Below are 9,607 nucleotides of genomic sequence, written 5' to 3' on the forward strand. Positions count from 1 at the left end.
TTCCACCCAGTGGTTGCAAGTGCTTATACTTGTTGCAGAGCACCGGAAATTCATGCTTTGCTATTTTGCTGTTCTCAAATGGCAGTGCCATGGGGAATGTGCAATCAGTACATGGAGCAATAAAAGGGTTTGAATTCATGAGGTCATGTTAACAAGGCAGGTATTCTACCATTGACCTATCTCAGAGCCTACAAACTCGATAATTTTTATTCTTTACCCTGCAATTGCTTTCTCCCTCAAGACAGGATTTCTACAATTTCCTTTGTATCCAGGAGTTAAAGCCTAAAGGCTGATTATAATAGAATGTTAACTGCAAACTTTTAGATGATGGATATCTGGAATTATGTTCTCTATTGATCCAAGGAGGCAAATATAACCTGTTCTTAACCCAAAGCTTTTATAGACAGAAAAATCAGATAATAATCAAGCAAGGGAAAGCTAACAGAAATTATTATGAGCATCTAATTATCAACTAAAAATTTCAAAGTCAAATAAAACTTGATTCCCCTCCCCATGTTTTTCTGTAAAGAAATGAGTTGCAAAATAGTAAAATAAATGGGTTTCAAAAAAATGAAAGAAGTGTCAGTATTAAATTGTGGAGTTCTCAAAAGTCAGGGTTTATTCTCTTCATGGCAATCAAATGAAGCTTCAGCTGAAGCAGCAGCAGCAGCACTGGTGAGGGCTTTGAACAAAATGGATCCACTTGTGCTATTTTGAGAAATAATCAGCAAAGTGTCATTTCTTATGATATAACAAGAGGTTCAAGTTATTGACTTAAGGTGATTCAAATTGCACAAAATGAAAGCAAGAAAAATTTTTCCAGTTCCATTAAAGTAAAAAAAATTGGCATGTCATTAGGCAGTAAAAATCATAAAATGCCTCCTTTCACTTTCTTGAATAACAGAGACTTAAAAAATACAGTGACTAAATAAAGTATGTTTCGAGTTTAATCTTACAAAAATAAAAACATGCTTTAATTTTTTGTGCCATGTTAGATGTATTATTTATAATATCTTCACCTTTAATTAATAAAGAGATGATTCATATTGATTAGAAAATATTAAGAAGTTCTTTAGACGCACAGACATTGTTTTTGAGTTGTACTCAGTAGTCCTTGGGACTTACTCCTGGTTTTATACTAAGGGACTAATCCTGAGGGGATCTACATGCAGTGCAGGAACTGAGATGAATCTTGGGATGATCTTGTGGAAGGGAGTGACTTATCTGCTAAATTATCTCTCTGGGTCCTTCTATAGAAATATTTTTAGTTTTCTTTTCAGGGGAGAGCGCGAACGCAGTCCCCCACTACCACAAATTATGCAGTCGAGTTTCCCACATTTGGGGAAATCACAGGGGTCAGCACATCCTGAGTGCAATGAATAAGCCTCACCCTGGGAAAACCACCTTCGTGGTTTACCCTGCCAGGTAGTATACATTTTTAGTTTTGTTTTTGTTTTTGTTTTGTTTTTTTTTGTTTTGTTTTTGGGTCACACCCGGCGGTGCTTAGGGGTTACTCCTGGCCGTCTGCTCAGAAATAGCTCCTGGCAGGCACGGGGGACCATATGGGACACCGGGATTCGAACCAACCACCTTTGGTCCTGGATCGGCTGCTTGCAAGGCAAACGCCGCTGTGCTATCTCTCCGGGCCCACATTTTTAGTTTTTAAGACAAAAAATATACTTTTTTGGAGGATAGCATAATAATTGAGTGAATAAATATTTATATTTATATAAAATATAAATAAATTTATCTATCATTAGGCTGCAAATTATACATAAAGCAGATAGGCAATATTTTGATTAAATGCTAATCATGCTTAAACTAGTGTTGAGTAAAATACTCTCCAATAGGTGGCTTGGTTAATGTAGTAATTCTGCTCTTTTTATTTTGTTTTGTTTTTTCAAAACAAAAAAATTAATTTTACGCCTATCATAGCCTTCTATTTTTATGCTTAAAGCAAAGGAAGCAGAAATGAGTGGTTAGTACCTTCACACTCTATCTGCATTGACCAATGTTCAGCAATTATTCTTTTCAAAATGGAAGCTTTAATCAATCTTTGGATAAGTCAAGGTTTTGAACAACTACTAAGAGGTGTTAAGAAAGTGATATCTATTGATTTTCTGAAGAACTAAGGGGATACTGAGTATATCAAAATGTCATCCTGGATAAAATCATGCCAGTATATTTAGCAAGTATTGAGCATGCCCACCTATGGCTGATATGGCCGAAGAAAAGAGTTGATTTTAAGAGCCTTGGTATTAAAATTACTTTTCAGTTTCCCTTTTCTTTGTTAGCTATCAAAATATGAAACAGTAAAGAAGGCACATTGAATCCAAAATAGGTCATGGAACTTAGTTTACAGGAAGTAAAAGAACAGAGTGCTGCAAGCAAAAGGAAGATTTTGTTAGAATGCTAATGTATTACTTTTTACTTAAGTAATCATCAATAAAGTCACCTCTATGCATCTTGGTTTAAATATAATGGGGGGTGATAACAGTAACACTGATAACATAACTGTCAGTAACTCCTTAGTAATTTGACATGTGTAATTATTTTGGTTTCTGGGTCACACCCAGAAGCACTCAGGGGTTACTCCTGGCTTTGCACTGAGAAATCACTAATGGCAGGCTTGAAGGACCATATGGAATTTTGGGGATTGAACTCAGGTCATTTCTTGACCAACCATATGCAAGGCAAACACCTGAACACTGTGCTATCATTCCAGCCCCATGATAACTATATTTTTTGAATAAATATGTGGAAGGTATGATCTTGATAAATAGTTAAAATGGTACAATACATTCAGATGTGAGTGAGTTTTATTAGGATAACTCCCAGTATATATTTATTTAAGTTATATTGTTATAGTATTTTCCTTTCCCAGCAGCCCTTTTGCAATAAAAGCAAGGCAAGAAGGCTTATTGTGGAATGAATGAGAGTGGCCTGATTGTGGAAAATAGAGCAGATGAGTGCATCACATGGAGCACATTTAAGTACCACAAGCAGAACTGGAAACATTTCCTTTTTTCTTTATAGACACCAATTGAGAGATGAATAGAACTGTTAAAAATAAAAAGACTCTATGATCCAGAACTATAGTTCAGCAGGTAAGACAATTTCCTTATCTGCTCCAAACCTGGCATCTATATGGTCCCTTATACACTGCCGGGAATAATTCCTGAGTGCAGAGCCAGTAGTAAGTCCTGGGTACTACTGAATTTAGCCCTTACAGAAAAATAAAGAAAAAAATAAAAATATTTACTTAACTGATTTATCTCTAGTAGAAAGTAGAACGGTGGGTATCCTGAGGTAAATTGCATAACCAAGGAATCAAAGAAAGACATAAGTTTTTGTTTATTTGTGTTTGTCTTTGACTTTAGGGACACACCTGGTTAAGCCCAGGTGTTACTACTGCTGACTCTATATGGATGCTGGGAATCAAACCTGGTTTGGCTGCATGCAAGGCAAATACCCTACCCGCTGTGCTATTGGTCTGGCCCCAAACTTAATGTTTTATGGGAGGCAAATCCAAAAATAAGAATCAGGTTCTTCATTCATTCATTTATTAATTCATTTTTATTAAAGCATTTCCCTAAAATAATCCAAGTGTCTAAAAGAAGTCAAATGGTCAACTGTGAGACATTTCTAAAGAAATAAGTTAATTGCTTCTTGGCCTTTTTGTTACTTGGCTAAGATCAAATGTAGTATCTGTTCTTATCAGTTTTATATCTGCTATGCCCTCTATCCAAGAACAATATATTAAATGAATTTTTGAGGTAGGAGTTGGAATAAAAGTTTACTCTGTCCACTCCACAATCTGACATAGTATTGCAGAGCTTCCAAGAATGATGTACCAAAAAGAAAAAAATGTGATAAGTGAAGCACATCAGAAATATGAAGAAGGTGTTTCTTTTTTGTAATTTATTTATTTATTTTTAATTTTTATTGTGATCATAATGGGTTACATATCTTTCACAGTAGTATTTTAGGTACATATTAACATTGAATCAGGGGAATACCCATCACCAAATTTGTCCTCCTCCTATCCCAGTTCCCTTTCTGCAACCCCACCATCACCCCCTGGGCTTCTAGAGTAGGTGGTCCCCTCTTTGTCTAACTTACTATTAGTGGTCATATATCTGTTTGGTCCTGATACCCTTCCTTGTTTTCCCCTCTATTTAAGAGGCAGAGCTAGATAAATCGAGTTATGTGGTTTTGTTTGAAGGAAAGAAAAGCAATATAATGGGGTACAAAATAAGAAAAGAAAAACAAAAATAAGAAGTCAAATATGCTGAAAATGGGTGGAGACCTTCTAGAGGCTTTTAACCTCAGTTTGAGAGAGGACATGAAAAAGGTAATTGAAACACCACAACAATACAGAAAGAAATATCAAATTAAATATCCAGTGAGCACTACAGCAATAAAGACAAGCACCACACAATAGTCTCAGTTCTGAAATCAAATCATGCCAGAGTGCAAAAAGAAAAAGATAAGATAAAATAACATAAAATGAAATAAAATAAAATTGGAGATATCAACTTAAATATCTACACCAAAATAAAGATGTCAAAAAATCGATCAATCAATAAATAAATGTGTAGAAAATGATTATTTTGTGTTTTTTTTTTCCTCCTGCATAGGCACATTAAGTATTGGGGATATTATAGAGGGAATTTTCTTGGCCTAGGAGTTACAGGGTTTTCCACCCCTGAAGTATATGGGATTAACTGTAGACTCCCTGTATGATCATTTACTCTCCCCTCGGTGCATTTGTGGTGTATGGAAGACTTCTGTTTCATCTTGGATGGTAAAATCTGACCTCTGTATCTAGAGATCTTGGTGACTGTGCAGCTCAAGGAATGGAGCTTATGATGGAGTCTTTCTTTGTGGTACTAGTAGCTCTGCTTCTTCAGTGTCGTTTTAATCCATCTTCTGTAATTGGTGGTCTTGGTCATTATGTTGCTTCTAGGATGGAGCCTGGGATAAGGTCTTTCGTTATGTTTCCGGAAGACCCATTCAGTTGCCGTTGTCTCAGTCAGACTTCTGGAGTTGGAGATCTTGTTTGTTGAACAGATTGTAGACCAAAAGCTAGGCTAGAGGTTTTCGTTGCTGTTGTCGTTGTTGGTACCGGGATGCATACTGTCGAGTCCTGGTTGTAACAACCAGTCATCTGTATATAGCGATCTTGGCTTTTGCTCAGGTCAAAGGGTGACATGTTTTCTGATTTTGTCTTATCGTTGGCTGATGAGGAAGGACAACTTACTCTTAGATCAAGTTGTTACCAGCAATATAATGTAGCACCACTTCTTCCTGCAAAGACATATTAAACAAAGGGGAAATTTTACATGTAAAAACAAGCTCTTATCTACTAGGGATAAGAACTCATACATCTTTACAACACAGGGACATCTTCCACACTGAACGTTTGTCATGTGGAACCAACTTAGACTCCAGGGAACTAGACACCAACCATCCAGCCTTGACTCCTGGATCCCAGAAATAGAGATGACAGAGCTCTCCACAACAGTTCCAGGAACAAAATCCACTCCAGGGCATTCATAATGCTGCTCTGATGCCTACATGCGCCAGTTCTAAATTTATAACCTGACAACGAAGAAGGTGTTTCTATACTGGTGCCTCATTTTCCTTAGAACCAGCCTCAAATGGCAGATTTCACAAGTTCCTGTTTACTTCTACGAAGAGCACTGGGTATGACCTTGTATATTGTGTAAAATATTAACAAGAAAACTATCTGCATCAGAGATAGAGAACCTAAAGACTGCAGGTTTAATTTTCAAGCACAAGATTGTAAGAGAGTCATTGCTATAACTCAGAACAAGTGTAGGAAGGGCCCTTAGTTAGAGGGAGAATAACAACTTCCCTAGCAAGAACTACTATAACTTATCTTTAGCAAAGGTAACAAAAGGACTACACACTACACATTACCTTCTTACTCCAGCAAAAAGAGATTTGACACTAAAGGTGCATTTTCAGAAACATTAGATTAGCCTCCTGAGGTATAACAGTTGTCTGCTCAGTTCCAGATGCCAATGGAAAACATGTAATTTTTTAGTGAGGTGCCATCTTGGAAATAAGGTTGTTATAGGGCAGCACCTTAATTCATAAAAGTTAAACTAGAAAGAGTGCTGTATATAGGTGCTACATATCATAGAATCATCAATTATGAATTATTGTTTTTACATGCTTATGAGTGCCATCTAGTCATAAAAGACTAGAGAATTAGAGAAGTTGCACTGAAAGTTTACAACCGGTTTCTCTTCCTAGTATTGATTATATTTTATCTCAGAGCCAAACTTTCTTCACTTTGGTAAAATCATCAAATCAATACTTAATGCTGCATAAATTTATTATTTAAAAGGATAAATCTTGGCATATTGAAAACAATAAAGTTTGATCAGGGTCATTTAATAAAAATTTATTATTATAGATGACTCAACAGCCAATTATGTACATCTTCATTTTTACTTTCAAAATATTTTTGGTTTTTAAATATCCGATGACCTTTGCCTTTCTTCTACAGATTTCTTCAGATCCGATCATTATTTCTACTTATGTAATTTGGGGAAGATTTTTCTTTCCTGCTGTCTAGGTTGTGATTTGTGTTCAGGTATAATTTTAACTGTTACCTGAAAGCACTTTTTTTTCGGGTTTGTAAAATCTGTTCACTGTCTCCATTGCAGTTGAAGCCTATTGTTAAGCCATCCAAAAGTAGAAAAGCAAAGCTTCTGGAATTCTGCTCCTGCAAGGCATTACAAAAAGTGTTCTTTTGTATAGGAGTGATTTAGTGCTTTTTCAAAAGTTTTCTAGTGAAAATACTATTTTGAAACAGGATAAAGGGCATTTAAATTACTTCCCTGGGTTCCATTTTAAGATAACAATATAAAAAAGACCATGCACTTACCTATTCCCAAGGACACTGCAAAACCAAAACTACATATAAAATAATTTACATAAAAGAAGATCTAAAACCTGAAAAATTGAGCTTCCAATGGGAAAGGATAAAAGGCATCACAAAATAGAAGAGACAAAGATAAGTTCTCACCAAGAAAGAGGTCCCATTCCAGGTGAGATACCTTGTGATCAGAAGGATTCTAAAGGTATGAACTCTCCCTTGAGGATCTTGGGTTGTCTATATCCTTTACCAGACTCCCAAAAATTTTCAGGCCCAGTGGTAAAGAATCCCTAGAGTTCTGGCACTGAGGAAAAGTTGAAAATATATCAGAATAACAGATTTAGAAAATTGAGAACTACTAATAAAAAATTTAGAATGAGTCAGGGGCCAGAGAGATAGCATGGAGGTAGGGCATTTGCCTTGAAGGACGGTGGTTCAAATCCCAGCATCCTATATGGTCCCCCAAGCCTGCCGGTAGTGATTTCTGAGCGTAGAGCTAGGAGTAACCCCTCAGCGCTGCCGGGTATGACCAAAAAACAAAAAACAAACAAACAAAAAAACACACACAAAAAAGAGTCTCATTGCCACAGGGAAACCTTATTCGATTACATTGTTCTGTAAGAGCCAATAGTAGAGATAAAAGAATATACTTATTTCTCATACAGAATCTATTTGAGAGAAAGATGATTTTAGAAATATTCCCTGGGTTGTAAATACTATAGATTTTATGTTGGGGACATCTTACAACTGTGCTATTAATAGTGCTATTGGGTACCTACTAGATTCTGTGGGGAAGTATTCTGTAAATTCAAATCAATACTGTACTAATATCACAATTTTGTACCTTAATGATCCAACATATTTAAGGAGCATGTCAAAACACTGTACTGAAGCCCTAGAGACCAAATGCTAGCACTGTAGCTTCTTATGCTGGTCTCCTTGCTCTTAGATGCTACATCTTTCACATTCACATTTGTCCTTGGAATATACACATTCTTCTTATATCCTACAAACTTAGATACTAGTCAGCATTGAGACTTTCATGATATTGTCTATGAAAAAAATACATTTTTATACGTATTTTATATAAAATACGTATTTTATATAAAATTTAACAATTAAATAGCAGGTGTGAAAAACTCTTGTTAAATTACTCTTGAATTTTCTTTGATTCTTTGATATACATATAATTTTACTCTTTATTAAATATTAAAGTGTATTTCACACAATGAAATGAAAGACATATGGTTATTTTATATAAAATTAAATATTATTTGCATAGTGACACCATAGGACTTAAACATTTTCATTGTTTTTAGGCTATTTATAGATTTATTTCTAGTGCTGAGAATGCCACTTTGCATAAATATTTAGAACAAAATGGTCAAAGTTTGTTTTATGGTCATCTCAGAAACTTTTGAAAACTCCATCTAATCACAAGTAAAAAGTATTTTTTGTTTTGGGGTCTTCCAAATGGCAATCAGGGTCACTCCCAGTGATACTTGGCCAAGTTTTTTGTGGTTTCGATGTTGGTATTTGAGGGTGCTGTAATGTTTAGGTATTGCAGTTCCAGTGACAATCAGGGCCACCTTACAATACATAGGGAAACATGGTGATGGGTATCAAACCTCGTCAGGTACATGTAAGGCATTTAGGAAACTCAGATTCTAAAAAATTACGTTAATAACTTATGAAATCCTTCTTAAAATCATTAAATATGATTTGTGAATTCAATTTAGTTTTTAAGAAACAAAATGAGAAAAAAATTTTTAAATGTGTCAGCAGGCACTTTTAACGATCAATTACAACTCTTACAACTAAACCTTTGGGAAGTTATTTGCTTCTATAAAATCATCTGTAGCTGAAAACATGTCTAAAATAGGACTCTGCCCTGTTAGTCTATATACATTTTAGTAAAGTGTTTAATTTCACCTTTTAATATAATCAGTTACATTGTCCCCTAAAACCACATATCCAAATTGTGTTTCTTCAAAGCACTTAAGAAAGAAATTGAAGAAGGCCTAAGGAAATGAAAGAACAATTCATGCTCATGGATTGGAAGAATCAATATCATCAAAATGATCATCATACCTAAAGTACTATATAGGTTCAATGCAACCCTATTCAAATTCAGGCAATAATCTTCATGGAGTTAGGACAATTAATTAAAAAGTTTGTGTGTAGCCATAAAAAAACTTAGGATATCCAATTCATATTGAAAAACAAGAAACTGGGAGGCATCTCATTACCTAATTCGAAACTATACTACAAAGTAATATTGATTAAGACAGCATGGTATTAAACAAAGAGTTTCGACCAATGGGTCAAAAAATATCCAGTGACAACACCCCATGTATAAGATCAATTAATCTTTGATAAAGGAAATAAGAACTTGAACTTAAATAAAGACAGCTTCTTTAACAAGTGGTGTTAGAACAATTGGATAACCACTTGTAAGAAATTAAAGATCAATCTATATCTCACATCTTATACAAAAGTCAATTTCAAGTAGATTAAAATCCTTGAGATTAGACCTGAATCCATAAAATTCATTGAGGAAAATACAGACAGAACTCTCCAAGACTTAGATTTCAAAGACGTCTTCGATGATAGGATGCCAATGGCAAGCACTATAGCGTCAAATTTGAATAAATGTGACCACATCAGACTAAAATGTTTTATATTGTAAAAGAA

The 9,607-nt window shown here is 35.0% G+C and overlaps 1 non-coding gene and 1 pseudogene across 1 annotated transcript; one reads left to right on the plus strand and one right to left on the minus strand.

Annotated features, from left to right (window-relative positions):
* Positions 1-1,277: 1,277 nt before the first annotated feature.
* Positions 1,278-1,432, minus strand: LOC126033298 (uncharacterized; annotated as a pseudogene).
* Positions 1,433-3,661: 2,229 nt separating this feature from the next.
* On the plus strand, positions 3,662-3,859 carry LOC126032844 (U2 spliceosomal RNA). The gene has a single exon (XR_007504020.1). It is a non-coding gene; the product is annotated as a U2 spliceosomal RNA (small nuclear RNA).
* The last annotated feature ends 5,748 nt before the right edge of the window (positions 3,860-9,607 follow it).

Source organism: Suncus etruscus, chromosome 16 (assembly GCF_024139225.1).
Source record: "Suncus etruscus isolate mSunEtr1 chromosome 16, mSunEtr1.pri.cur, whole genome shotgun sequence".
Taxonomy (NCBI): Eukaryota; Metazoa; Chordata; class Mammalia; order Eulipotyphla; family Soricidae; genus Suncus; species Suncus etruscus.